The sequence below is a fragment of the Hirundo rustica genome, chromosome 1 (assembly GCF_015227805.2).
Source record: "Hirundo rustica isolate bHirRus1 chromosome 1, bHirRus1.pri.v3, whole genome shotgun sequence".
Classification (NCBI taxonomy): domain Eukaryota; kingdom Metazoa; phylum Chordata; class Aves; order Passeriformes; family Hirundinidae; genus Hirundo; species Hirundo rustica.
In genome coordinates this window covers 149,502,784-149,529,193 of record NC_053450.1, presented here as the reverse complement: position 1 = coordinate 149,529,193, position 26,410 = coordinate 149,502,784, and positions in this window count along the sequence as shown.

Sequence of the window (26,410 nt, the reverse complement as noted above, 5' to 3'; positions counted from 1 at the left end):
GACTAAAAAAATTCTGAAGGCATGGGGCTGGCCAAGAAAAGGGTTAAGAGGTGAGGGATGCTCCATTTCAGCTTAGCCCCAAATAAGTGAGGGAGTACCTGAAAGTGCCTACAAGAAAGCTGGAGAGTGACTTTTTGCAAGGGCAGGTAGAGATAGAACAACAGGGAATAGCATTAAACAGACAGGGAGTCAGTTTAGATTGGATATTAGGAAGAAATTCTTTACTGTGTGACATTGGAACAGGTTGCCCAGAGAAGTTTTGGATGTCCTGGATGTGTCCAAAGCCAGACTGGATGGGGCTCTGAGCAGCCCAGGATAGTGGAAGCTGTCCCTGCATAGACAGGGAGGTTGAAACTAGATGATCTTTAAGGTCTCTTCCAACCCAAACTGGTTTAAGATTCTCTTCCATGACTTCTGGCGCTCATGGCAGCACACTTTCAGTTTGATTCACCCTTGATCAGTATCTTGTGCTGTATTTTCACATCCAGTGGGATCTGGCTGGGTGCAGCCATTCCAGGCGATCACCTGCAGACCCAGCTTTATGAATTGATTAAATGCTCATGTGCTCGTGCAATCCATATGAAGCAAAATAACCAGGTACTGCTCTGGGGAATGGGGAATGGGGCTGCCAGCTTGGCATGCACCTCTGCTTGAAAAATTATGCTGAATAAATTCATGCAGATACGCTGTCAATCAGCTGCTGTAGCTGTGTGGTTCTGAGGAATGTGAGGGTCATTTGTGTCCTTCAGAGACGAGCCTACAGCAGACACATGGTGTGATGGCAGCATCCATCTCCACACAGGCCTTGATTCTGCTGCTGATTTTGTCAGCAGAAGGCTTTTCCTGTGAGGAAACCCTCTGACAGAAGGATTCCCAGGCTGGGCAGGGCCGTCGGCAGACAGGTGTTTGTACCGTGGTGACCCGTGCTCTATGGGGATAGAAATCACTTTGATAACACACTTTAAATAAAGACAAAGTGATACTTCTCTCTTGTTGGTAAGATTAATGTATCATATGTATTCTAAACACTGTCTCCTAAGCTGTCTGGCTTGAATTTTGGGCAATGTAAATGCTATTTTTTCCTCTTCCTGCTTACAGCACCTTTCAGTTAAAGAAATAGCTTTTCAAAGGAGAGATAACACTTTGCAATGCTTTAATCATTGTAAATGTTGAAATCTGATCTTTTTAATCACTTCCAATTGTTTCTTATAGCAGACCTTTCTAACCCTAAGAGGTTATTGATGTAATTGTGTTTCCTTCTTGTTAGGCAAATGATATCCTGTAAAGTGTCTTGAGCAAAATTAATGGCTCCATTTTTTATTGATCTGTTTGGCTCATGCAATTGATTTACCTTTCAGAACTGATTGGCTGATGATACTCACAGTCAGTGCTGATAAATAAATCCTTTTCTAGTGCAAGGCATCCTCAAAAATATTGCCTACTGAAATCTTTCTGTTTTCAGTAGGTGTTTAACTGATGCAGAAAGGAGGTTTGTCACAATGAATAAGAACTAAGGTGGTTACTTTTTTTTTTTTTTTTTTAAATAATGGGAGAAGATAATTCCTGACAACAGAATCTGCATTTTCTTGCCACAGGCAGACAATTCCCTATGGAAAATACCCTTCTCCCTAAAATATCCTTCCCTTGTAATTTTACCTGATCATCAAATTCACTAAACCAGTCAAAGATGAAAGATGGGCAATGGATGTTTAATGATACAGGATGTGAAGCTTCTCTTTTCTGTGATGTTACCAGCAATACCTCGGTGTCATTCAGCCAAGAGTCCAGGACGGGATCCCTTATCTCCACTGAAAGTGACCTACCAACCTGCAAAGGCATTGGAGAAACCTTACTCTTTCCTTTTCCTCTCTAATCGTCTTCAGGACTGTCCTTTAAATGTTGAATATATCAAATGCATACAGATATGTACAAAGATTTTCCAAAAGTTGCAAAGATTTAAAAAAACAAAAGCAAAGCTCGGTGTGTCATAGTGCAACATGATTCAGTTGTGAAAAGTGCTTGGATCCACTGGCCTGTGCCAGTCCTTATTTGGGGGACAGAAAGGGTCTTGCCATTGTCTTATGGATATTTTAACTCTCTGGTCTCAAGATGCTGGCAATTTCTACCACCTCTAAACATGAACAAAAGGTGTTTGTGTTCAGTACTCAAGCTGTTGGCAGTTTTCCCACTTGTACAGCATCACGGGGGGTCAGAATTCCAGAGCTAAAGCATTAGGTACTATTGACATGTGATTTTAGGGGGTGCTATTTTAAATTGAGAGTTGTGCTGTCCCTAGAAACATAATAGGATGATCAGGACCCCAAACCACCTTCCTCATGCTGAAGTTAATAACATGACACTTTTTTGTAGGAGCAGTATGTGAGAAATCTATTCTACAGGAGTTGCTGAAGGTTGGAAATGATGAGATAATCAGAACTGGGCCCTTTGATTTTTTTCTGATGTCCTGTTCTAACCCTCTAACCTTCTAATTTGCTGCTTCTTTCCATCAGAAAATGCAGAGCAATTTTAATTTCTCTCACAAAAACCATATGTTCTTGTTAAACAGACTCCTGCACCTGGCTCTTGGCTCCTCGAGAGGTCCTTTGCATATCCCATAATTGCCAGCCACAGTGACCTTCAAGTGCTTTGTGCAAAATGCTGGAGAATGACCAAGAGCAATGTTTTAATAACTTCACTAGCATGTTAAAATGTTGTGGTGGGGGGAGAATCTACCTTATTGTGTGGAACAGCTGGTACCCATTTCAGTAAGATTTACCGAAAAACTTTTTTGCTTCTGGGTTTAGGATGACTCATAATTGATCCCAAGAGGAGAGCTCAACTAATCTCTGAACAAAATATAATTATGATAAGTATTTTGGAAAATTTAATTATTCTGCCCTTGGGAACTTACAGCCTTTAGAAGAGATCTGCTTCTTACCACATTTATTTGGTCTAGTGATTTAAAAAGGGACAAATAACATTTAACTCCCATCATAAAACAACCTTAATTTTGGCCTTATTAAAAATTTAATCAAGGCACATATACTTTACTCTGAATGGCATTGATGTGGCCAAGACCCAGGTCCTCAAAGGTATGCAACAGTCTAGATAGGAATTAGCCATCTAATACACAGTGATTTTGATGGAATTATTTACTTAACCGTCGTTGTGGGTCTGAGACTAAATCCTAGTGGGGCACTGGGTACCAGCTGGCATATGTGACACTGCATAAATGCTGATGTTGCACAGCAGTGACTGAGATACTGAGAGAGCAGCTCTGACACTGTTGGCTGATAAATGTAGGAGATTGTTTGGGCAGCAGAGGGAGAAAGGAATGTCAATGCCATCAGGCAGAGGAAGGAAGTTTCACGCAAGGGGAGCAAAGACCCCACAGTTTCAAGCATTAGGAGAAATTTTCCATAATTCACTATTGCTCTATTGCTCAAGAGTATTGACAAACATCCTCTGATTGGTGCTGTATTTTGTGGGTTCAGACATTCTCTGGAGCACCTGGCAAAAATATACCAAGGCAAAGATCAGAGCTAAGGGGTTACACATGAAAGTAGTAGCAAATTTTTCACAGTCAGGTAACATCCGGATTTTGGTTTCCACAACTCCTATTGAAGATGTGATCTCACCAATTAAGATTTCATTTTTCCAGCAAATGGTGACTAGAAGAGTATATTCCTGGGGTTTTTTTTAAGAGGGAGCTCTCAGAGTTAAGTATGGCTTCTGCTCTTAGATTCGAGGAATGACAGTATAGAAATGTTTCAAGTGAAAAAAAATTATTACTTGATACAAGAAAAACCTTTAAAATGAAAAAAAACCCAAAAAACAAAACTCAAATCCCATAGCTGGGATGGGATCCCAAACAAAAGAGAACAACAGCAAGGGGAAAATAAAGATATTTTCTTCTGACTTCAAATGAGAATTCATTCTTTCTGCCTGTGATAAAACAGTCAAAATAATTGAAAGTATCTATCTTGGTGTCCCACAAAAATAATATCTCCTGTATTTAGATAGTGTAAATACATTTTTGCCGGCGGGAAAAAATATATTAAAAGTCTAGACTATTTTCTCAATTCCCCAAGACAGACTTAACAGGCCTCTGAAGCTAAACAAGTACTTACACTTATCAAATTCATTTTCACTACATACCTGGAACAGCGATGCTTGAGAATAGAAACAGGTTGGTGGGTATCAGTTTATGCAGTTTAAGCATGGAAAGTGTGGATTTAAATTTAATTTCCACCATACAAAACTTCAGGGGTTTATATAAGTGATAACATTGTCACCAAAACTATTTGGAGTCAAACTTGGATCCATTTGCATTGCTGTTGCTGTAGGGATGGTGTGTGTGAGGCATCAGCTGCCACCTGCACACTAATGTCAGATCCAGTTCAGGGCTACAGATGTGGAAAGGGACAATTTGGAGTCATATGTAGGAATCTGTCCTCAGTCACAGGCACAAACTGCGCTGGTGCTCCTAGGACAGACTTTGTCATCATCTGGATGGAGGAGATGGAAACGCCCTTCAGAAAACCAGGCAGAACTCCACTAAACATGGAGCCAACCCTCATGGATTCACTTGGCCCCAGGTTCGGGCAAAGCAGAAGAAGCTGTCTGCATGTGCAAGCCCTGCAGCATCTATCAACTGTGGTGTTACTTGGGCAGCAGGTGTCCCAAGGAGTTTTCTCCACCAATGCCACTGCTCAGAGCATTTCAGAGATGGCTCATTAGTAAGGTGGGTACTATAATCTGTTTGTGTGACTTTTGCTTTTTTTTGGTATGACTATGCTTTACTGGGGAGGGCTAAACCTTCAAGAGGCTCCAGTAAGTACTGTTGGCTGTGCTGTGGGCAATACTCACATTACCAACAGTCTGGAGAGCTGGAGACAGTGTCCTGCAAAATAGAAATCCATAGGCTGGTGTTCACAGACCTCTCAGTCAATTTATTTGTCTTGCAAGTAAAAAATTTATTTTATAGTTTCTGCCAAATATGAAATCCAAATTCAAACTCAAAACTGGAAGTCAGGTTGAAGACCCCTTCATCTTCATCATGACCAGTAACAGGAGCTTTTGGGTCAAGATGCTCCTGTACAAATCCATTAGCCTTTAGCCAGACTGCAGGATTTATGCAGCTAGCCTCAGTGCATTGTTTGCAGACTATAAAATTATACAGTAACAAATGTACATTCATGTCTGTGGCTTCTGCTTTTGATCTGCAACATGATCTTTATTGATGAGCTATCTTTTTTCCTAATGTTTATTTGCTTCTTCATTTTTATGAGCATTTCAGATAGCTCTTTCTTTCTTTCTTTCTTTCTTTCTTTCTTTCTTTCTTTCTTTCTTTCTTTCTTTCTTTCTTTCTTTCTTTCTTTCTTTCTTTCTTTCTTTCTTTCTTTCTTTCTTTCTTTCTTTCTTTCTTTCTTTCTTTCTTTCTTTCTTTCTTCTCCATATTTTCTGGAGTTTTTTACTGACAGTAATGCTTGGCAGTTGTTTACATGAATAACTGAGTGGATTCAGGTTTAAATATTGATTAATTTTTAAGGAGTCTGGGTTCAAAGTGGGTGGCTGTACAGAAGGCTGGCACATGTGAGAAGGGCAATACACCAGGAAGGAAAATACCATATTTATTCTGTGGTTTTGTCATCAATTACTTAAAAGCTTTAAAAATATATACTATAAGTTTTTCAGCTCTAGATCTGATCTTGCTGTAAGAAGAAAATATAATTTTCCACATTACACTGCTATAAAGAAAGAATGTGTGACCTGTCCATGCCTGCTGGCAGAGAGGCAAAGAAAATCCAGCCACCACATCCAGAGGTTCTTGTAACACCATTGTGGTGCCTGATTGCATTTGAATGCTGTTTGCTTGAAATCCAGATCCATTTCCCAAACTGCACATTCCTCACCAGCCAGATTACAGTACTCCCAAATGATCAAACCACGAATGATTCCTAATATCCATCCATGTGAAAGTTTGGAGTCTTTGAATTTATGGTGCAGTTATGTGGTCCTAGTTGCAAATCCTCAGCTGAAACAAACAGTTCTGTTAAAATCAGGAAAGTCACATTGATTTTGAACAAATTGGAATAAATTTTCTTAGCAGAAGCAGTTAATGAAGACAGAAATGTCCTATAGGATGCTGCATCCCAATGGATCACTTATTTCAGGAAGTAGCAGAAACTCTCAGTGGAAGATCTCCCCTGCTATCTCCTGGATCTCCATTTCTTCTATCAGCAGGCGGCAGCTGTGTGACAAGGGCAGTTACACTTCTGAAATCAGGAGATTTGGTTTATATTTACTATGACAAAAGTGAGATCAGAGTTTGGTTTCCTCTTTTTATACCTTAGACACATCAGTGTTAGATCTCTGCCTAGATGGCGACTGGCCAGGGAGAGCTGGGTTTAAGAAAGAGATAAAACCAATTCGATCAGTAAGCAGGAAGAAAAAGCAACTCTTCTACTTGCTGATTCGTACAAAAAACCCCATTTTTCTTTCACAGAAAAACCCAAGGAAGTGATTTTTCATTCTGGACGAAACTGCAGAAACGACATGAAAAGTGCTTCTTCCAAGGATTTTTCTCAAAGGCAGATGCGCCTCGAATCCCAATGACGACAGAGGGCTGGTGTGCAGTGCAGTCCCCATGCTCCAAAGGAGGATGGGCTGTAGCAGTCCTGAATTACAAGTGAACAAGCCAAGTCCTCCTGCTGCACTCAGACCAGGGTGATCTGTCTGTCCGTCAGTCTCAGCAATGGTGCTGCTGCCCAACGTCAGGATATGTCAGCACTTGCCATGCAGAATTCCCTGGCAACAGCAGTTTTTGACTGTTCCATTAGAATTCATTTCACTGTCAGGTCGCAAAACCCATGTGGCTGAGAGACTCAAGAGAGAGAATTAAAAGAGCCTTTCTGTGTGAAATAAGCAGTAAATCTCTGAAGTAGTTGTCTGTTTTGGTGTAGCTGGCATGCAAGCCTGGACATTCCATTTCTGGTGGCATCAATCTATTATATCAAGAGCTGTGGTGTCACTATCAGAAGCTCCAGATGCTTCTGTGCCTGCATGTGGAAAGCCAAAGCAAGGAGGGCATTCCGGCTTTGATTATTTTTTGTTGCACCTTTTTGTTGGAAATGGTAATCTGAGGCAAACATGAATTTTAAGAGGAGAAGTAAAGTTGCAGAGACCAGTGCTGTGGATATTTCTGCCTCTCAGTACTGAGTAATACATTTCCACAAACCAGTACATCAGCTTCTAAGAGAGGGGAACAACCAGGAGTGTAAGGATTTGTTTTTCTTACAGAGAGTGTTTGCTGCTTTGTAGGCAGGTTAGTAACCCTGCACCACAGTCTTTATTCCTCACTTGCTTGTCCATGTCTGGTATCAATGCCTTGCTTGCTGTACCTCCGTGCTTTGTGCCATGAAAGATTGGCGCTGCTGGGGGGAGAAGCAGGCAGCAAGCTGGAGGAGACACAGCTCTGAGGAGGACAACCACAAGGAGGTATTTGGTCTTTTCGGCAACCAGACAAAAGCCCTTTGTGTTTGTGCTTTCAGATTGTGACCCCGTGTCTTGTGATTTGATAAATCAATATCTCCAGAAACAATCTGGCCAGGCCTGGATTTCAAACATCCCCAAAGAGTAAACTCCTTCAGAGCTGTGCTGCATAACAGGGGTGAGTGGAGAGGTCATTTGTTTATATTTCTGTGATCAAGAATACGTGCCCTACAGCCCTACTGAAGGCCTTAGCACAAATAAATTCTCTAACACCCAGCTGAGAACTAAAAAGCTGCAGTAAAACTTGTATGGTTTTTAAAGAAGCAGAATCAGACCAGCATTGAGTGCTTACTAAAACTTCGGCTTCCATTGAGCTCTTTTGACAATTCAGATTCACTCTGATGTGCTACCAGCAGAAATATTTATAACCTGTATTAATTTGAAGAAACAGCAATTTTGCTCCCATGAAAGAAGCACCAATGTGAAGGCTTGGACCTTTGCAGCAGCCAGTGCAAGATGTCACAAGAGTGTTAACAATGTAAGAGTGGCCATAGCATTTGGGATAAAAAGTCTGTTAATCCTAGCAGTGCATCCTGCTGCTGCTAATCAAGCCTCAGTGCCCAGGTCCTGCAAACCCCTGAGATGGAGAGACTGGCCCTGAAAAAGCTTTGAGGCCTGAATTGAGAGCACAGAGTTTGAAGGGCTCAGCCAGTTGGGTTGTATTTTCCAGCTCTTCCCTGCCACATGGACAGCAGCCACCTACAGCCACTGATAACTCAACTAATGCTTAACTATAACAGGAGTCAAATCTGAAACAAATCACACAAACCAATCTAGGCTTAACTTGTTTTTCTTGTACTTTTACTAACTTGGCTGGTGAAACTACCAGGCTTTCAGGCTGTTGCTATCCCCGGTCTCCCTGCAGTCCTTCCATTTCCCACCTGCTACATCCTTCTGGTCCCAAGAGAGCTTTAACGCAAAGGTTAAAGGATGCTGTTGGTATTTTGGCTATTTCATTGCTGGGTTCTCTTAGGAGGAGTGGATGCCCTGTTCACTTTTACAATTTTTTCCCAGCACGTGTTCTGTGATTATTCAGTGTCAGACAGACCTACAGGCCATACAAGGCTCTTCTCAGTTTCTTCCACACCTCACACCTGTACAAAGAATTTATTAGCTGCCTGGCAATGGCCTTGTCTTTCCTGAGTGATCCTTGTCCTCTGGGATTATCAGCTGGCCCTACAGGCCCTCTAGGCAGGGATTTTGCTCCTGGTGTATTGGAAGAAGAAATTACTATTTGTTTTAGTCTAATCTTTTAGACTATTGATTCTCAAATAGTTTTTTTTCCATGAGCCTGATTTTATTTTTTGTTCTCTATAAAGAATTTATGATAGTCCACTAGTATTTTTATTACTATTATTTGTTTTGGGGACAGTTTCAGTCTGTTGAATGATGTCTTCTTAATTCTAATAATCTCTTTTTCTTTGCTGTGTCATCATGCTGCTTTCCTGTTATTCTTCCTCAAGATTTCCTTAATGGGTCGTATTCACTGTGCTTCCAGTTTCACATCCTTCAGCAGCCTTTATACTGCCTAAAAGGTTTTAGTTCCCTCAGCTGGTTGATTTAACTTTTTAACAAGCTTCCTCATTTTCACTAAAGCTATCTATTGGAGTTTAGTTCTACTACACAGGACTTTTGTTGTGGTGGTAGGGATATTGAATGTCAGTTCATTTTAATCTCTGGTAAAAGTGGGGCTTCCACTGTGCAGGTCTGAATCAGACCTAGTGCATTGCTCAGTGTGAAGGCAAGGGTTGTTTTTCATCTCACCATCTGCTCCAATGAACTATTGCAGATAACTTAAATCCCTGAATATATTCAAAAGATAATTCCTAATTCACTGAGGTCATTGCAATAACCACTTTAGAGGATCCACTCGGGGAATCTGCCAGTATACAAAGCTGAAACCTGAAATTATCCATTCACAGCCAACCTTCACCAACAGGGTGGAGAACAATTTAAAGAATGGGAGCTATCCTTGAAATTTGGACCATAATTTCCCCTTGCACACATTTCAGTTCATCAACAGCCAGTGCTTGGTCTTTGCTGGGAGTGGGAAGCTGGTCCATAATTTGCTAACTCACCGCTGATTTGCCAACCCCTTCCAGACAGACTGAACCTGCAAGTGGCTGCAAGGCAGGAGAGGAGGGGATCTTATTGGAGGCACAGAAGGAAAATCCTCTCCAACTGCAAGCCAAGCCCAGTCTTTGGGGGTGTGTTTGTACCATATGGCACCACACAGCTCTGAAAAACAAACCTGACAGACCAGGCTCTGAACACACAACCTAATGTTGTTTCTTGCTGTTATTTCACACTTCTAAGGTACAGCTCTGGGAGGTCTTCAGCATATGCCAGAATAACCCTGAGATGTACTCCACTTTGTCTTTTTCTATATTTTCTTCTTTTTTTGGCTGGGGTTGGTAATATTAGAGAAGCCTTAGAGTGAAGAACTAACTGATATCAAATATAACTCATTCTGCCCTCAGATAATGTGATATTCATAGAAGCCTATTCCCTATTTCGTATGCATTGTGTTCTCTATTGTATATGCATTTATGTCTGTAATGAATTTACAGGTGGTTTTTGGAGGATTACTGAACAGGCCTGGAGTAGTTTTCACAGGAGAGAAAATCACGTTTCTAAATCATGAATGCAGAGACTTACCATCACAGATGGTGGCTTTTACTTTGTGCTATTAAACCCTGCTACAAATGTGGATCCAAATACAGCTGAGGTCAAAGTAGACCGATGCCTGCTCAACTTCTGAATTTTTTGTTCTTGCACTGTGAATATTTTTAGATGGGATGAAAACTTATCAGGGACTAAAGACAGTGATGCCATGCTGGCAAAACTCAGGCCAAGAGGAAAGTATGCAGGTGAAAGATGGTAACAGAGGGCACACATTATTCTTCTCCTGAAAATTATTACTTTTTTTTTGGAAAACAAAGGAAAGAAGTCTACACTCCAAGCACAACACCAACAATGATGTATCACAAGTGCTTATCTCTCCCTCTTCCTAAGATTGAGTAAAGACAATTGCTGAGTTGCACTCCTGGTGGTTTTGGATACAGTTTGGCAATGGTCACACTATGGGCAAGAACTCGAACAGAAACCCCTGGAAGATAACTGATGGAAACTTGTTTTGGGTTGCAATGCAAGATGTAATCAAAAGTATGTATTCTATTGCCATCTGTTGAAACTGGTTGAAGAGCTGTTTTTTCTTTATCTCATAGCTCTGGGGGGGAGGGACCGTGTGCTTTCTGTTCATGGGCCAGCTGTTAAAACCAGGTGAGGCAGTGTTCTTTATCTCTTCCAGGACCCATCCTCCCTCCAGGGGGATATCTGCTGTTAATGGGCCATCAAGGGTCACTGCATGGCTGATACAATTCCATCATCCCATTGGGAGATACTCCACCCAGTGGGAGGAGCCAAGCATTCCTACCTGGATAAAACCTGAGATTCAGAACACCAGCACAGCCTGTTTGCACTGGATTCCCAGAGGAAGACCAGACCCATCTCACCACAACTGGACCTTCAGAGAAAACTACACCCTTCTCCAGAATTATCTCTGCTCCAACAGAACCACATCTGTCACTCCAGGAGGATTTAATTGGACTGCTACCAACACCTTGACCAACAAGGTGTCAGGTTGTATTCTGACTCTGTCAGTGTTTTAATTTCTGTTTCTTTGCTTTATTGTACTACTTCATTTGTGTTTTTAATATTCCTAGTAAAGAACTATTATTCCTGTTCCCACATCTTTGCCTGAAAGGCCCTTAATTTCAAAATTACAATAATTTGGAGGGAGGAGGTTTACATTCTCCATTCTAAGGGAGGCTCTGGCTTTCCCTGGCAGACACCTGTCTTTCCATACAAAGACACAAGTACAATTTCTGAATGTGTTTGTCTAGTATCTTGTGCATTCCTAATTATTTATCCTACTTTCCAGTTCTCAGCGCCCTCAGCCTTTGTTGTAGCCTTGGTCTCTCAATTGAGCATAAAGGAGTGCAGAGATCTGTGAAAAACAACTAAAACACAGATTGGAACTCCCACTGTATTTCCCTGGGCTGTCATATGACAAATATTTAAATGCTGTAGATCAGTAAAGCACATATCCCACACACCAAGATCTTTATTTGGAAAGAAATAATTGAGAAATTTGGCCACTGCAATGCAACTCTTATTAAGAGCAGGTAGGAATGGGACAACATGTTGTGGCAGTCTTATTTGCAGGCTCTTGTAATTTCATTAGGATTTGATTGTTTCTCCTAGACAGTTTTATAGAGTTTGTTTTTTTCTTTTTTTTAGTTGCTGTAGATTGTGAGAGAAGATGACACAACTCCAGCAGGTCTTACAGCAAGTGCTCTTGTGAACTCTGGATACCATGGGCACTATTGGGAGCTTTTCCCTTTTACAGTGAATAAAAAAGATGAAACATGAAAAAACAAGTTTGCTCCCTTTATTGCATCTTTGTGATGCATAAAGGCAGTTTCAGTGTCTATTCTGCCACTGGCCTTTCAACACAGACATCATACTCTGAATATCTGGATTTGTTCAGGAGCTCTGGGGAGAACAGGTTCAACAGGACAGACAACAGACAAAGCAGAACTTGCTTTTTTTTTTTTTTTTTTTTTTCTTTTCCCCTTAATCAGCGCCCAAATTGCTGCGTGACTCCAAACTCTACCTTACTTTTTCTGTGTTGGGGTCTACCTCTTTGCCAAGATTATTTTCACCCAACTTTAGCTGTCACACTTCTAGTTAAAGGGAAAGAAATATGTATATTTAGGGAGTGGCTCATCTGACCAACTTAGATGTCATCTTTAGCTTGAGAAGAATCACACCATTGATCAAGACATGCTTCACCTTGTCATACATAAGAGCCATTACAGGTCACATGAATCACTTAAACTTGGAAGAAAAATCACTGACAGGAGAACTTGGTGCCTCCTTATCCTTATTTGCACATAAACACTTCAACTGCACAACAGAGAGAGTTGCCAAGGCCACAGGGGCCTTCATCTGTTTCCTGTGATCACATACTGAGCAGCAGTATCTGATTCTGAGGGCACAGTTCTGCTTTATTTATGATTCTAGTTATTTTAAGGAAGAAAAAAAATCAGAGCTTCTGAAGAAATCCTCCAGCTTTTCATCCTTGAGTAAGGTGCTGCTTGTCGGCAAAGAAAAAACAGCCTGGGAGATGGGCTATGACAGGACTTCATGACTGTATTTAAGCAGAAAAAAAGAGTTCTGGGTGCTGTGTGGATGGAACTAGCTGACAGCACAAGTCATGGTAAGTTTAAGTCCTTACTTGAGTTGAGAAAGTGAAAATATTCTAGAAATAAATGATGGGTCTCACATACCACTCGTGTTTCAATCTGTTTTGATTTCCACAAGATAGGCCCAAGGCTAAAAAGAAACAAACTTACTTATTCTTGGGAGATAACAGGAAAAAGCCCCAACCCTGTTGTGATTAAAAGACTTCAAGGGACATGGCGACAGGCATGTGAAGAGATTGACCTAACACTTGATCAAACATTTCTAATATGTTAGAAAATGTATTCCTTCTGAACACTGATGCTGATAATGCCCTTGGGACACATAGGAGGGATCAGACTTGAATATAAATCTGTGCTGGAAAAGTTGTTCACTGAACAGGGGAAACCTGTGCATCATGAGTGCCTCCCATGCAGATCATAGTAGCTGCTGGGGGCAATCTGCTGTAGATAATACTAATATATCCTCACACCACACTCTTCTACAGACCTATATCTCCATCAGTTTTTTATATTCCTCCACTTACACAGAGAAGGAGAAGAAGTGCTGGAGAATTGGGTGTCATACCAAGTGTTTGACCAGCTTCCAGTGGCTGGTTATGTTCCCAGTGGGTATCTTTTAAGGATAATTGATTCCACCCACAGATAGATCATGTCTGAGTATGAAGAAAGCCTTGAACAGTGTTTAAATTATATAGGTAGAGTGGGATCAGTCTGAACACTTGAGCTCTTCCTCCCAGAGACAGGAACCATTTTATCTCACTTTGTTTCCTTTTTCAGTCAATTAACAGAACGGAGCAATTTAGAGGATGATGTATGCGATTGCTTAGCCATCAGCTTTAGGGTGAGATAAATCATAATACAGAATCTCTTGACTGGGCATGGAGACAAAGGTTGAGTCATGTTTAAGTGAATGTGAGCCAGACCTTACTGAATCATTTCTGCCCCAACTCTTCTTCCTGCTGTGCATTTCTTCTTGCCATCTCAAGGGCAGTAGTTAATGCAGTACAGAGCAGTGTCAGACTAGCAAAACAAACAGCAAACCCAGCAGTACTAAGGCATCACCTTCTAACAAAAATTGGCAGGCCAGTCTGACGAACAGGGCTGTGTGAAAGATACCCATCATACTGCATTTTGGAGGCAGCACTGGAGCGTAGCTGCCTTGGAAAAATAAAATACATGTACTTCCGATTTTAGATTTGGGTTGAAAAGTCAACATATGTATCTGCCTGGAACTAGTGGCTTGAGTTTGCTATGTTCACCTCTGGAAAATTGTTGCTCATCCAACTGTGAACATGACAGAGAGCCAGGCTCCCCTGAGGGAAGCTCAGGGACAGGCAGTTTCAGTGGATAAAGTATATCATTGGCACACACGCACTGAGCAAAGGCGTGATGGGGAGACCCACTCCTGAGTGACGGCAAGTAAATCAGCAATAATATCCCAGGCCAAGGGACTGCAGCTCCGGAGGTTTTTGTGGTATTGTTTTATGGAGCGAAGGTGTAAGTGAACGGCCTTCAGGTGCAAGGACATTTAGGGAAGTATCTGGAGTAAATGAGGTAAATCCTGAAACAGAGAAGAGGCCTTCCAAAGGTTCATAAGGATACAAACAGCAGGCAGCACTAACAGCCACCATGGAGATGGCATCAATGTGGTTGTATGGGAATTAGACTTGATTTTGTGGCTGTTTAATGCTTTTGTGGCTGTTTCATGGGAAAGGTGTCTCTGGACACGGAAGAAACCAGAAGTCAATGGCCTGCACCTGGTGAGAGAGCAAACAGACCAAGTGGAGGATAATAGAGCTAAAGACCCACTCACAGCATGAGCCCTGACTGACTGCAGCAGCTGACAATGGATCTGGGAGTGAGGTGTTACTGATGCAGAGGTGCCCGTGCCTGCCCAGGAAGAACCACTCTTGTGCTTGCACAAAAAGGAGAAGAGCATGGCCAGGAGGTGACTGAGTCTCAGGCTGACACAGCAGCCTGGATGGCCAACCCCTGGGGGGTAACACTCTCAACTCAGTTCAGTGAGGCGTTTCCTTTTCCTCCTTCTTATCTACCCCTTCAAATGGCTAAAGGCTTGTCCCAGCAGGGAAGTCTGGAAAATCCAGAGTATAAACCCAAGACCTAGAACCTGGTTTCCCATATTGCTGATATATTAGTTAAATGTTACTTGACCCAACCCAGCTAGTGTGGCTGTTGGAGAGCCACAGGGGTGATAAACTGGCCAGGGACCTGCACAGGACTACGTAGAAATCAACTTAAATCTTTTGATACCCAGCCCAGGTCACGATTCCAGCCAGCACATCCCAGCATGGACATTATGACCCATTCCAGTGCAGTCAAAGAATCAAGCCTCTCCTCCCTTGCTGGTACTGTTGACTGCATGTTAGACACTGTGCCTCTCCAGCTGATGTCCCATTTTTGTCACTCTCTGAAATACCTGAACAAACTAGAGAAAAAACAACAAAAATCACCTGTATGTGAGGTGAATTCCAAAGATCACTGTGTGCTGTGAAGCACCATGGAAGGGCCTGAAAATAAAGGGGAGCAGGCTACCTTCATACAGACTTGTCAGCCCTTTGTGTCCACAGCGAATTGTGTTCAGCATGTAAAACCAGATATCAAATTCATGTGAATCCAATAGGCTAAGCTATAAAATTCCTAATATGATATTGAGGTGTTACTCTGATGTAATGGGCCATTTAGAAAAAAATGGATATAGATTTTCTGTCTTTTACCTGATCCATTTCCTTTCTCACAAAGGAGCAGCTAAGGAGGAAAGTGCTGTGCTCTTGTTTCATAACCATTCCTCTGATGCTTATGGTGGTTCTTTAATGGAGATGCTTTGAATCATTTGCTTTATATTGCTGTTACCTGTTATTTTCATATCCGCTTTCCATTACAGTTAAGCCAAGCACCCATTTAGTAATTCTTACCCAAGGCCACGGGCAAACAATAGCAAGATATTTAGTGTTACTAAAAAGCCTCGGGAACTTTGTCTGTCCATAAACTGTACAAATATTTTTGTGAAGTGAATGAGTTTGCACACATGGCTGGGATTTGTGCTCAGAGCTGTAGATGTAGTTGTGCAGGGTTCTTGGCATCTGTGCTCCAGAAGTGGGAAATTTCAGCAATTTTTTCTAAAATGCTGCATTGCAAAAAGCTTGAGCACTTTTTCTATGCAAAAGATTGAGTGCATGTTGCATATCCTTTCCTGGCACCTTGTTTGCAGGAAGGTTGGGCTCACAGCAACCACAAGAGAAAAATCCTTTGATGAAGGAATAAAACTCCTGGATTTGACTCTGTGGATCCTTAATACCAGTGTCAAAGCAGAAGAGTGATGGGGCTGATTCCGGAGATAATTGTAATTTCCTATATTATGATAATCTGTAAAAAATCTGTGGGTTTACCCATAAATATATATATATTACCCATATATATATTACCCATAAATATATATATATATATTAAAAACAAGAACAACAGACATTTATCATCTTCAAAAACATTTTGCTCAAAGCAAATAAAATTCTCTAAACCTCACTGTCTCTCCTTATCATGCACGGTCTCCCCCTGCTAACCTAAAGAAAGAGTTTGAAGGCAGCAAAACATTATACTTCTGACATTTTCTGAATATATAATTTTTCACAGTGAAGTCACCTCATACCTTAGAATTTGCTAAACCTTTGATATATTATAAGAAACACAAACAACAACAAACAAGAACAGTAGCAAAGCAGCACATACTTCACTGAAACCTTTAAGTAAAATTGTTTTTTCTCATTTTGTCTTACAGGTCCATTGAGTTGATTTGTTCTCCTCTGGTTGCTGTGTAAAGCAGGGGATTTAGCATTTGGGAGAAGAAAGGGTTCTATTGGAGATGTTTAATTCAATCCTTCATTTTTCAGCTTCTGGTACTGATGCCTTTAATAATTTAGTTCTTCAGACATGCCATTGTGGGTATGTGTGTAACACGCTGTCACTTACCTGCCTCTTACAACCCAGGGGTGTCAGGAGCAGGAGCCTGAACAATAATGGGAAGCTATATTATATTTTTTTGGTCCAGAATATTGTGCAAAGCAAGGGAAAATTCACTGTCAGTCACTCTGAGGGCAGATCTATCATCTGGGTGCTGTGGAAATGAATAGGTAACATTCCCTGGTTTATCTGAATGTACCTCTCCACTTACACTAAATTGGGTGCTGAATGCTGAATGCCTCTTCCCAAAGTTAGGAAAGAGTAAGCTGGACACAGCTAAATGCAACTTGAGCAAGGCAAGGGAACTAATGGTTTGCAAAGTCTGTGTTTAGTAAATAACAAAGCAAAAATTAAGGGGCTGTCAAAAAGATTTAGTCCTAAAATCAAACTCTTTATGTTCTGCTAATTAATACTTAATCATGCTTAGCATTAATTAAGTATCCTGTGGTTTTCCCACTACCTTAACTGTTAATTCAGTGAGACAAACCTAGTCGGTGACTGATTTGGTAGCGATGTCATTAAAACACCATAAATCATATTGACCCACTGTTTAACAGGTTTTTGTTTTCAGTCCTTTTTGAAAACCTTTTTCTGAAGCACTGGGAAATGACTTAGTGGAGATGAAGGATTAATCTTTCTTTACTGTTCTTGCTTTAACAAGATTGTGTAAAAAGACAAATTAAAAAAAAATACTTGAATCACAATGTTATGCTAACGCACACACTCCACCCCCCCCCAAATGCCAAAAAAAAACCCAAAAAAACCAAAAAAAACCCCAAAAGAGAAAAACACAAAATAAATTATTCTCAGCATAATTGTTGGTGAAATTCCCATGCCTGGAGCCACCCTGTTTCCTGTAGAGTAGGAAAACTGTGCTGGAGTCATGAGATACAAAAATCCTAGTTCCTTCAGCCATGACAGTGAGGAACACAATGTACTTGCTCCTTAATTACTCCTAAAAGGTTTTTTTAGTCTGATCCTTCAGATACTCCTGAATGGCACAGCTTGGATTTCAGAATGTCCTCCAACAGTTCTTTTTCCACCAAAATTTCCCCTGAATGGGGAAATGTGCCTTTCTCCCGAGCAGGCTAAAGATTGCTCCATACCTCAAACTGAGCACCAATTTATGCCATGTTGAGAAAAGCTCTTTTCTTGGAAGAGTTTGGTGCCAGTGACAGCTCTAGATTCCTCTGGGACACCCTTGCTCCTGTGTCCCGTGATGGAGAGTGTGCTTGGATGGGTGGCACCCCCTCTGACTAAATGTTTCACTTCTTGCAACTCCTAAGGAGTTAAAAGTTAAAGGACTGTAATAGAACAGAGGGGGATAACTTGCATTCAAGAATTTTAAAGGAACCAGCCTTAAAATCTTTAAAACTGTTAGTTAGCAAGACCGTGGTGCTGCTGGAAAGTAAATACTGATGTTTTTAAAGGACAAATAGTAGGACTAGGGTAATTACTGTTCTTTCAGTATGACATTGATTCCAGAGAAGATAATGGAACAGTCAATCTGGGATTTGACTGATACAGGATTAAAAGACAGTAATGTAATTAATGCTAATCTACCTAAGATTATTAGCAGTAGATCTTGTCAAACTAAAGTGGATAACTTTACTTGGTAGCTTTACAAACGATGCTGATAAGGAGAATAATATCCCTTTGATAGACTTAGACTTTGCTAAAAAATTTGCCTTAGTCCTACACAGAAAAGTAGAAAATCAACATGGATGCATTGAATTGATTAAAAGCTGCTAATGGGAAGAACTCAAAACATTCCTGTAAATAAGAGATCATTACTGGACAGGTGACCTGCTGGTAAAGGCTGCTATTTAACGGTTCTGTCAATGCTTTGAATAAAATCCTATCTGATAAAGCAAGGTGATGACAGCAATATTGGGGGAGTTCTAAATAATGAGAGGAGGTGTGATAGGGATGGAATGATCTGCATTGATTGGCAAACTGAGCTTGGCCAAGCAAGGTGCCTTTTGCAACAGCAAATACAAAGTCATAAATTGGACAAAGAACAAAGGAACAGGCGCTGGACAGAGGCTGCTGCTCGAGAAACTGGTTCTCTGGAAGGTCTGGCCAAGATGGATGAAGTGAGTCACTGCAGATTCCTTGTTTGGGGGTCTCACCAGTGGAATGGAGAAGTTTCCTATGTTGTCAACTAAGGGACCATTCAATCACTTTTGTGAGGTTTGAACAGTCTAAATCCAGTTGGTTGTTGTTGTAGGCTGTTTTTGTTTTATCATATGTCAATACATAACCAAAGTCTTCATTTAGCAAGTTACCCAGGACCATTTCTTCCATTAAGCATATGCTTAAATAGTTTGCTGAGCTGGGGATCTTCGCCACAAGATACTCTTCCATTACTCTTCCATTCCCTTGGTTTCACAAACTCATTTGGATGCAGTGGTTTTCTGTGGTTTAATTTACTTTCTCTGTGTTATTATTGTCTCCAAACTGTGTATATTTACAAAAGGAATTAAATGAGTACTATTTATTTTACAGCCTGTAATGGCCCTTTTGGAGGGAAGCCATTATGTAGATACTTATAGCATACATCTTTTCGCATTAGAGAGCTCTCATGACATAAATGCAAGAAAACAAATATCAGGCTCGGTCCTGGGAACAGTTTATTGCAAAACAGGCTTTATTTCCAATAACAGTTCTGTAAAAAAGCTGAACTATTCATTCAGCTGGGGGTGTCTCCTGATTTTTCCCCATTAAATCAGGAATTTCGTTATCGATGTCGGGGTAAAATTGTCATTAAAAAAATGAATGTGCTTGTTTGTGAGTAATTGCATGTGCAGAAATTACAACCAATTTCAGTAGGACTGTTCCTGTTGCTCCCAGTTTCAGCTCAGTTAAATGAAGGAGATTTAAAATCCTCTTGTGTTGCATAGTCACTACAGAAAACTTGACCAGAAGCTGAATCTGGGTCAGTGTAATGAATCTTGAATTAGAAAGGTGAAAGGGTATTTCTGGTAAGAGAGGAGAGGAGAGGAGAGGAGAGGAGAGGAGAGGAGAGGAGAGGAGAGGAGAGGAGAGGAGAGGAGAGGAGAGGAGAGGAGAGGAGAGGAGAGGAAAGGGAAAGGGAAAGGGAAAGGGAAAGGGAAAGGGAAAGGGAAAGGGAAAGGGAAAGGGAAAGGGAAAGGGAAAGGGAAAGGGAAAGGGAAAGGGAAAGGGAAAGGGGAAGCCACAGAGAGAGAGAAATACATGAACTTGCTGCTAGTGCATGACTTTATCCACTGCCTTGTATTCAGGACATTGGTGACCACTCTTTCAAGCTTTGTTTGAGGGTGATATTATCCCTCTTTTGTCCAAACGTATATCCACTTCAGCCTGGATGAAATTGTTATTCAAAAAAGGACTGTGCTAGAGGAGTTTTGTAGAGTGAGTATTGCATCTCCTGCCTCAGTCTGTTTTGAAAATAAATGGTGTGTGCTTAAATGCAATTGGTCTATCACAGCTGAAGCCAAAAGGTCTTGTATTAAACATAAAAATTTTCTTGATGTATTGAACTTAACAGGATAGCAGTGATTTATTCCAGCTGAGAATCTCTCTCTGCATGTTTATTTATTTCCTTTGTTTTTCTTCTCTTCCTCACTGCCTCTATACTTTGATTCTCTTGTCCTTCCTTGCTCCTTCTGCATACAGACAAACATACACATCTAGACTTGATTCTCATTCCCTTTCTTTTTAAATTTTGCTATGAGGTTTAAGGCTGGTTTCTGAACAGAGCCACTTGTTTTTAAACTCAAGAATTTTTTTCTCTCTTCATGCTAATCAAATCCATCAATTTGAAAGGGATAAAAGCAGGCTGTGACTAGCCAGGCTCAAAGATTATTTCCTGACAACATATTAATGCCAAAAATCTCGGTTGTTTTATTCTGGTCATTGTTGCACTATGGGCAGAGGAAAATAGTTTCATTCTTTTTGTACATCCTAGACAGTCAGCCCAATTTTCTTTGAAAGTGTCTCTTGCCCGAATGTATCCTTCTGATGCAAAGCCTGATACGTTCATACTATGCCTAACTCACAGTTTGGTAGGAAACACCTTGAATAAATGACTTCAGAATTTATATTAAACATATTTTTCACCTATTGAACTGATACTTCATGGACAGTGTGCTGGTTTTGCATTGATTGAAGAAGGCTGTGGCAAAACCAATTAGTGACTGGCTTTGAATGCTGACAGCTTGACAATTTTTTTCAAAAAAATTTTTTTTCCTTTTCCAATTCCAATTGAAAAACACAGAAAATGAATCAATGGATAAAAATGTTCTGTTAGACATGGTAAATACTTCTTTGCAGTCATAATGTTGGGAAGCCCTAACCTTCCATAATTTGAGATAAAATTTGAAGTCTACAGCTAAAAGATTATGGGTCAGGTCTGTGCTTTTGCCATTCCTCTAAAAAACAAACAAACAAACAAACAAACAAACAAACAAACAAACAAACAAACAAAACCCCCACAACAACAACAACAAAAACCAGACAAACAAAACAACAACAACAACAACAACAAAAACAAAAAACCCCAAACCAAAAAAAAAAAAACCAAAACCAAACTGCCAGCACAAATATAAAATAATGATATTTGAAAAAACTGCAGTTTGTACCTGTTTCTCATTAGGTTCAGAGGTCCAAGGCCATGAACAGTAGAGAGAGGGAAGTGGAAGAAGGACCAAGGCAATGAAGGAAAAGGGGGTAGGGGACCCATGGCTTTAGAGGGATCTAGTGATGGGATAACTGAGATGATTCTTTGTGAGGAAAAGCAGAAGGGAGAACCATAACCATTGCAGTGCACTTGTCAGCTTGTAGCTCACCTTGCAGAGAACCAATAATCTCAGCCAACAATTGCCAAATCTAGTAGTGAAGTGGGCAACTCAACTGCATTTGATGCTGATTCCATACGGGTTCTTAACTGTTGATTTGGGTAAGGTAAAACTCTGTCATCTGACCAGGTTCATTCACAGGAAAAGATTTCAGGGAAGATTTTACCTGAGGTCCAAATATATTGTCCTTAGCAAGCAGAACAACAACAACAAAAAAACAAGGTAGCCAAGAGACGGATGATTTCAGAAATCACAGATCAGGGAAACTTTTCACTAAAACTGAAATAGAGGAAAAGATGTCATAGCAGAAAGCAGTAGCATAAGAGTGAGTGAAAGAGAAGAGCCACAGTGACAGAAGGCCAGAAGAGAGAGAGAAGCAATAATATTTTAATCACTGTTCTCTATTCCAAGACTAGCAAGTATCTGATGACTATAGGGTTGACAGACCTATAAAGTTTCCATGTTATGTGGACCCAGACTAACCCTAAATATTTCTTTTAATGGTGCCATTCATTCAAGACTTCTTTGCTTCATGCCCTTCCAGAAGAAGGAAGATGGGGAGAGCAAGGAGATCCAAACTTTGAAAACCCAGGCAAGCTGTAGGCAAGCTGTCATCTTGGAGACAGGAAACAGAACAGAAAATATTAAGTCTCAAGGGCTTTGTCTTCTTCTACCTGTTTCACCTTCACTTAAATCCTTGTATAAAATAAATACACTGCCCCATGCTTGTAGACATTTCTGGGCTTCATCTTTCTGCAAACAGCACTGACACCTCCATATCTTCTGTGGCCAGACAGTGGATCTCGGTGATCAAGAGAATAACAAACGTAACAAGTTAACAGGAGAAATGGTGTTTTTGCTGTCTCCTACAGCTTTCCAATAAAGTCTGGATGCTACTGTGCATCTCTCACAAACACTTGATTCCTGTCGCTGTTGATCATCTGCCTGGGAAGGGGTTTCAAGGCTCCCAGTTTTATCTCCTGCATACATTCCACTCAGCTTTGAAGTGAAAGAAGAGGAATCTAAGATGCAAGGGATTGAGCTGTGGATTTAACACAAGGAATGGACAAATCTAAAGAGAAGGCTTGGCATGAGCTTTGTTAAATTATCACCCCTTTTATTTTGTTTGTAAAGTCCAAGCTCAGGTTATGGCTGCTCTGTTGTGCTTTATAGGTTAAAATGGTACCTGACATTTATAAATGCCTGACAGAAAATCAATAGTTTCTGTTTATGTTCAAGGTCATAGGCCTGGGATGTTGGAACCAATCTGCAGCCACAAGCGTGCCCTCAACTGAGGAATTTTGGAAAGCTTTGACAGAAAGGGTGGAGTGACTTTTATAACAATTTCTGGGGGAGCACCCCAACTCTGAGCAACAGTGAGAAATTCTTTCGCTGTACTGTTTTTGTTTTCTTTAATGTATGCACTGCAAATTAGCACAGCCTTCAGAATTTTAGGGAAAACAGTCATTAAGAGGTAGCCATCCCACATTTGTAGGATGGCTCCATGGCAGCATTTGCTCTAATTGACCCATTCAGGAGAGTTATGTTGGTTGTGTGAACATAATCGACCCACAGCAGATTATTATTTCTGTCACAGTGCTTCTCTGCAGATGTGATAGAAAGTAACTTAGGCAGGGGTTTACAGGCTTCAGAGAATCTCATCAGCCTTGAGCAGTACAAATACTTGTGTGCTGCTGAGATAAACATGAAATACAACATTCATAAATACCAGGCCCTTGGGCTCAGAGCACCTAATGAATGTGGAATGTGTTTCTTATATTATAGTAGATGCGAGGGAATGCTACATAGTAACTGAAAATAGAGTACTACTCATGAAATATCCTTCGTAAAAGTGTTTATTTATGTTTCTCTTTAATTAATACACTGCAATAACATCTGTTAATATAAAATTAAGAAAATTACAGACTCAAATACAAGTTATTTGAGCAATCTGACTGGCAGCTTGCTGGAAATACTTGCATTTTATACCTGTATCATGACAAGTCTGGAAAATTGTATCTTACTAGCCCATTAATATTTAGCAAAATGTCAAATAATGTCCTTGTTGGAAGATTTTTTTTTTTTTTAATTGTCTATCATATAGAATCGGAGCTCAAAATTAAGTGAGACTTCACTCAGTTTGTCATGTAAACAGTCTACCTACAAAAAATGAACTGTAAATGAAATGTACTGGGGAGATTAATTAAATAATATCTCTCAGTCTTCGACTTAATCAAGTAATTTCTGAAATAATGGCATGCATATAATCCTGCATTTATGGTGGTGGTGGGGAAATACCTTCAGTGTTCCACTACCAAGAGATTTTATAGAAGCTGTGCTTGGGCAACAGTTCCTCAAATCCTGATTGTATTCTCATCCCATCCACCACTAATACATTGTCAGGAGTTATTTCTATTTAAATTAAAAATTAAAATGCATCATATGCAAACTGTAAAGTAAGCTGGTATATGAATCATTTAAACTGCAATATATACCACTGCAGAAACTGGTTTAGATTAATCTATGAAAGTTATTAAAATAAATTATACCTCCTTATCCATAGAGTTGTGGCTTCCTATATTTATTTCAAGGAGGTTGCCTGGTTTTGGTGACAAATACACTTTTTTACTGTTGTAGCCAGGACATCTGTACAGCAAGAGGAGACAAACTGTGCTTTGTGTGTTTGCTTCTTTGTGTGTGTTAGCATCAAAGTACCTTTCTCTACTCCAAGAATATGTTCTGTTCAAAGACATTGAAACCAATGACTTTTTAGAAAAAAACAAATGCCCCCGGGAGCAGTTAAGGCTGAAAAACTTCTGTCATTTCTACAAAATTATTTTAAGATTCCCAGCTTTTACCTCAGATCTCGTACACACCAAATAATCTACAAGATGGAATTTCATGGAAAATCATGTCTTTATGGAGGTGTCATGGACACACCTGAAATTTTGCCCTGGCAAAACCTTTAGGCACCGAGTTTTGATGTGAGATGTGAACTATGACAACATTCAAGGAGGGTGAGGAACAACAGGAAGAGAAAAAGGGAAGAGAGATAGAATGAAGGCAAGGCCCATACTTTGGAAAAGATGAACCTTTAGGCCTGTAAGGAGGAGACTGGAAGCCTTTGCATTTGCCTGCATATAAGATAGACATGACACTGCACAGTCAGACCTCCTGTCTCACCTCTTTTCAATCCTCCTCAGGCCCCAAAGAACCAACTGAACCCATCCTGGGTCATGTGTGTTGCAGGTATTTTGGGATGAGGGATGTTGAGCCATGAGAACTCAGCTCTTGGCAAGAGTACAGGGGATGATGAAGAGCCTGGTGAGTGCCAGACTTACCCAGATGCAGCCCTGGCACTTCTTGACCCAGGCTGTGATCAGGCAACATCACCTTCAGCCCCAAAATGCATCCTAAGAGAGCATGTGTGCACCTCCTTGGGTGGCACCTCTGCACACCTGGCTTAGCCAAATCCATGATGAGCAGGCATGCAGCATGGAAAGACAAGCAGAAACTCTGGGATGTTGGTGTTGGAGACTTCAAAACCTCCAGCATTATTTTTGAGGGATTCAATTTCTCTTGGATTTTATTTGATTCTCACATCAGACTGATACTTAAATTTATCTGGACTCCAGAATATTGCATTAGCTATTGGGAGGACTGTTTCACTTCTGTGGAGTCTGAGACTCCTGCAGAAGGATCTATTGAGGTGTAAAGGCTTCATTTAAGTCTGCAGAATGGCATGTGACTGCATCAGCTACACATTTTACAGTATTTTGCTTTTCTTTTGTCTGTTTCAGGAGAATGTGTTTGACTGGAATAGTCCCATGTGAAAATGACTCAGTCCCTGAGTCCATTTCATTTGGAAACCACTGAGAAGCATTAAACACAGAATCTCACATTGGCGTTAATGCAAACCCACTTTTTGGAGCAGAAGTTGACATTACCAGGTACCAACTGATGCCTCGTAAGAGCCACTGACAAGTGCCATTTGTGGAGACAATTCAGCATATTAACAGTGTAGAGAGCAAGAAAGAGGGTTGACTTATTTTTATCAAGTTATTTAGCATAAACACATCATTTTTGCTTCTCAGATATTGACTTATTCCTCTTGTTGCTGCTTAACTTGAACAGATTAGGGCAAATTTGTCTACAGTGCTATTTTGACTTAAGATAAAAGCCACTTTTAATCAAGTACCTTGTTCTCTGTAGCTGCTCAGCCATTCCTTATCTCTTATTTCTTTATCTCTTATTGAGCACATAATCCACTCTGTCATTTTGATTTTGTATCAGCAGTTGTCAAGATCAGTTGTCACTCTCATCCATGACCAGCAGATACTTGACCAGAATAGATTTAGGATGGCCAGACCCTTTCAAAAGAAGAAATCAAAGATTTAGAAATTTTTCTTGGTGCTTAAACAGGTTCCTAGAGGGTTTTTTTTTTGCTTGTGAACAGAGTTCTGATTTTTTTAGACAAACTTTTAATTTTCCAGTACATTTTCTATTTCCATGAGTTCAATGTCTTGGCTGATAAAGTGACAGAATTCTGTAAATGTTTCTCTAGAAACAGTTGAGAACACTCACAGTCCATTCTTCAGAGGACTCAACAGAAGACCCATGTTTTCAGAATGAAACAGAGAAAGAATCAGTCCAGCCAACAGCTACGTAAAAAACCCCCAAAAACCCACAAAAAAAAATTAAGCAAAACCCCCAAACAAAACACAAAAACAAAAAAACAAACCAACCAACAAACAAAACAAACAAAAAAACCAC